Below are 5140 nucleotides of genomic sequence, written 5' to 3' on the forward strand. Positions count from 1 at the left end.
GCCGAGGCTGGGACTCCTCCTGAAATTTCAGCCTTGCCTCCCTCCTACCCCTTCCCTATCTTGCACCCTCCACCCTCCACCAATTCTTTTACTTATAGGCTCTCCTTCAAAAATCCCTTGCACTCAGATCCTTGGCTTGAAGTGTGTTTCTTGGAAGAAACTGACCTAAGACAGACCCTATCACTCTAGTACCCCTTCTACTGGATGTCTTTTTTTTTTTAAACTGAAAAATTTATTTTATTTTGCATCCCAGTTTTAATCTTTTCATGCTTAACTTTTTTTTGTTTTAATTAATTTTTATTGGAGTATAGCTGCTTTACAATGTTGTGTTAGTTTCTACTGTACAGCAAAGTGAATCAGCTATACATATACATATATCCCCTCTTTTTTGGATTTCCTTCCCATTTAGGTCACCACAGAGCACTGAGTAGAGTTCCCTGTGCTATACAGTCGGTCCTCATTAGTTATCTAATGCTTTTTGTAGGTTCAGGAAGTATCTGTAGGGTTTCAAAGCTACTCTGGGTATTTTGGACAAAATCAGTAGTTTTCAAACTGTCTTTGGAAGCAGCAACCATTTTTCAGATGAAGTAAAACCTTCCTTGGAGCCACAACGTAGAAAACAGATACGAGTCCCTTGCTCAGTCGACAGATGGTGGGACTCGAAGCCCCTTCTGTCAGTGTTATCTTTACCCCCGTTATCCCCAAGTCACCTCTTGAAGATGCGAATACTCAGTGAAACCCTACTGGCAAACAAGCAAATTGAGGTGTTTGCTGTGATGCCTCCTGATTTGACTTTGGTGCTCTGGAATGCAGTTCTCAGGTCAATTTCTATTTTTGTAGAAGAAAAGCAAACAGGAGTCCCATCACTCCTTGTTTCAGCAGGTGACCACTGCTTCCGTTCCTGGCACCATCCCCAGACTCCTGGCTGCTCCCGCCCCACCCCCTTGCCAAGCTCCACCATCAACCTCAGGTGACCAGGCAAGCTGCAATCTACTTTCCTTTTATTGCAGTTTGGGGTCTCATGCATCACGCTGCCAGATGTGACCAGAAGCCTTAGCAGTCAAACGCCCGCTGGCATTTACAGTCTGAATTCAGAAGTGGCGAGCACCTCTTTCCCGGGGCAAGCCTGCCTTTCTGCAAGAACTCACCATCCCTCATTTCACTGACCAGCCCTCTCCCAAAAATACACTGAAAAGCTCAAAGAAAAGTAATGTAGCCCAGCAGTGCATTGTAATAGAACAACATTTGCAGGGAAATGTAAATGACCAGACTCCTTGTCCTCGAGAGCAATAGCAAATTGATACCACCCGCTTCATTTATAAACTAATTTCACACTCATTAAATCATTCCTATTTTCTGGCAGACATATTTATGCCTGAGGTTCTTTGAAAACCCATATATATACTTCAAAACCCAAATGTGGCACTTGGGATGTGCCAGGGAGAAAGTGACCCAGAATGGCCATCATGGGGAACAGTGTTGGGTACTGGGACAGTAACGGGTTGCCCCGACTGAGAGAAATTCTCTTACCTCAAAGGCCAGGGATATTGAAAAACTTTTCACACTTCATCAGCTCGGAGGAGGAGGCAGATTGTGGCTTCAACAGAGGCAGCTGCTGAAGGCATCGCGGCAAAAATGAAAAAATACGACCTCCCCGGCATCTGTGCAGATCTGCAGTGTCACAAACAGGAACAGACCTAGAACCTTTGAAAGACAGCAAAAAGATGCAGCCACAAAACGTGCAGTTTGAACTTTCTACATCATTCCAAGAAGAAGAATTTTACATTCTTGGGGCATCAGTCCAGTTAGGAGAAAGCCCACGTTTGATGTACACTGACAGAAGCAACGCGAGATTCACGTCCCAAAAGGGAGTATGGGAATGGCAGAAGACGGGACCAACCTTCAACACACATCCAGAACCTGTCAGAGCCAGCGACTCCTGTCTCAAGACTTCTTTAGGACCCTTGTGAGGCAGGATTATTATTTAACACCTGTATGACACCTCAAAGAAGCTGTGATCTGAGAGGCAGAGGTTTAGGAGATCTGACAAACCTGACTTTGCCCCCATTACTTGCTAGTGTGACCCAGGGGAAGTTGATTACTGTTTCTAAGTATTCACTTCATTTGGAAATGGGAATAATGTCTAGTTCACAGGGTGGCTGCAAGAATAAAATGATGCCTGTAACTTTCCTGACATAATGTATGAAATAAAACAGGTGGTTGAAAACGTCAGTTCCTCTTTTCCTTGTTCTTGCACATTGCGTAGTTGATAAATATATATACAATCTATCACATAAAAAAATCATCTGCTCGGAGCCTTCTTTCTGATGGTGGATGACACCAAATTATATCTTGATGTAAGTGAATACCACTGTCATCATCATTTAGTGAAGACCCACTGGGTTGACTAAATTTTGAATGACTGGGTCTGTTCACTTTCTTTATGCTCAGTTCTGCTGTTAACAGCCTGTGGGATTTTAGGCAAGTTAATTAAAAAATCAAAAGTCTCATTTTGCTACTGTGAAATGAACATTTATGGCTGAGTAATATTCCATTGTATAAAAAAGAATGAAATAATGCCATTTGCAGCAACATGGATGGACCTAGAGATTACATACTAAGTGAAGTAAGTCAGAGAAAGACAAGTGTCATGTAATATAGCTTATATGTAGAATCTAAAAAAATGATACAGGGCTTCCCTGGTGGCACAGCGGTTGAGAGTCTGCCTGCCAGTGCAGGGGACATGGGTTCGAGCCCTGGTCTGGGAAGATCCCACATGCCACGGAGCAACTAGGCCCGTGAGCCACAACTACTGAGTCTGTGCATCTGGAGCTTGTGCTCCGCAACAAGAGAGGCCGCGACAGTGAGAGGCCCGCGCACTGCGATGAAGAGTGGCCCCTGCTTGCAGCAACTAGAGAAAGCCCTCGCACAGAAACGAAGACCCAACACAGCCAAAAATAAATATAAATAAAAATTTAAAAAAAATTAAAAAAAGTTTTTAAATTAAAAAAGATTTTTAAATGATACAAATGAACTTATATATAAAACAGAAATAGACCCACAGACGTAGAAAACAAACTTACGGTTACCAAAGGGAAAAGAGGGAGGAGGATAAATTAGGAGTTTAGGATTAACATATACACACTATTAGATATAAAACAGATAACCAGCAAGGACCTACTGTATAGCACAGGGAACTATACTCAATATTTTGTAATAACCTACAAGGGAAAAGAATCTGAAAAAAATAGATATATATGTATGTATAACTGAATCACTTTGCTGTACACTTAAAACACAACATTGTAAATCAACTATACTCCAATTAAAAAAAAATGAACATTTAGCCCAGTAATCTCTCCTTTCCCCTTCCAGACCATTTCCAGAGAACGTGTTACAGACACAAAGTGTCAAGGCAGTTCTGACAGAGATGAAGATATGGTGGGATGCTTCTTCTTGGAGGTGAGTGTTTGGGTATCACCACTGCACCAGGTGGAAACTAACCCAGAAAAGAAAAGAGCTGCTTGCAAAAGTGAAGCACATCTGACAAGAAGTGATGGGGGAAATATTACATATGCAGATTCATCACCTATGAGGATGTGCTGCTCAATCGTGTTGAAAAGAAAGATCACCAGTTATTAAGGTAAACTCGTTTTGGCTTACTCTGATCAAGAAATCCAAACAAAATTCCATTCTGCTCTCAAATTGGCTCACCTCCATGAGTTCTCTATGATTAACCCTAGCGATAAGTGACACACCGTCTCACCATTCCTCACCCCAGAGACACCATCACTGCCCTCTCCTCTAGACAACTCATCCTATACCTCTTCCACTTCTTCTCTCATAGAAGTGGTACCAAACTTGTTCAAGACGTCTTTCAAAAATATGCAAAACCTTTGATGTTTCATAATTGCCTACTGAATGCAAGATCAACTCTTTCATGGTCTTCCTTAGAGTCCTTGAGCACCAGCCTTGTGCCAGGAACTATGCCAGTTAGAGAATAATAGAGAATAAAGGGGTGAGTGGAGCCTGGTCCTTGCCCCCAGAAGCAAAAATTCTGAGTGAGATGCAGAAGACAAGTCAACAGAGCATGTTAATACTGGGGAGAGATGCCTTATGGAAGAAAGTGCTGTTGCAGGCAGAAGGAGGAAAGACTCCTCCTGACATGACACTGTCATTGGGGATGACCTTGAGGACGAGGCACAGTAACCGACGGATGTGTTGAGCACACCCCATAGTTTCCTGCCTTCCTGCCTCTGTTCACGGTGTTTCCTCTGCCCACATTCCACCCCCTTCCCTCCTTCCAGATAAAACCTTCCTAACATGGGTCAAGCAACAGCTCCTTCCGGGAATTTTCCCCAACACACCCAGCTGGAATTACAGATTTCCTCCTGAGGGATGGCTCACAGTGGGCTGCTGGGTGCTCTATTTAGCTGTCATTTTATTTTCTGTTCCTGTTAGAGCCACTTGTTTACAGGTGTCCCCCAGCTCAGCTGTGGGCTCTTAGCGGACTCCACGCTTTATTCATCTCCTTAGTTCCCACAGCCCCAAGTACAATGAATTGCATCTAGTAGGCAATGGATAAATAGCGGCTAAATTGAATTGTATTCATAGTCAATCCTTGTTTAAAGACAGCAGCTGAGGTTCATCCTTAGCGTGTAGAGAGGGAAAGACAAAGAAGTACATGATAATGCCTTATCTCGGGCATCCGCAAACCTCAGACTTTCTGCTCAGGTCCCTGTGTACTTCCTTTCCTCTTTCTTCCATGTATGAGCTCGTCTGCAGGCTCCGCTCATTCATACCCTTGAAATGTATACAACTGGGATTCTCTTTGTTCCATATGTGGATTCTGTCCCTTACTTTGCTTGTAACTATTCTACACTTTGATTTTCTCTTGTTTTTTCAAGCATCACTAAAAGTTACTTCTGTGTCTTTCCCGTTTCTTTTCTTACCTGTGTCAGGCTCCTCTTATTGAGGCCTGGGTTTGTTTCCCCTCTACAAAATAAAACTTTTCTTCCCCCAAACTGTACTTCGTCATCTTCTTTTCCCCTGGAAGCTAATCAGAGGAAGCAATATAACCCTCATCAATGCTCTCATCAGGGAGTAGATGATCCTCTGAAAAGGCTCTCTCCACGTGGTC

Source organism: Balaenoptera ricei, chromosome 17 (assembly GCF_028023285.1).
Source record: "Balaenoptera ricei isolate mBalRic1 chromosome 17, mBalRic1.hap2, whole genome shotgun sequence".
NCBI classification, from domain to species: Eukaryota; Metazoa; Chordata; class Mammalia; order Artiodactyla; family Balaenopteridae; genus Balaenoptera; species Balaenoptera ricei.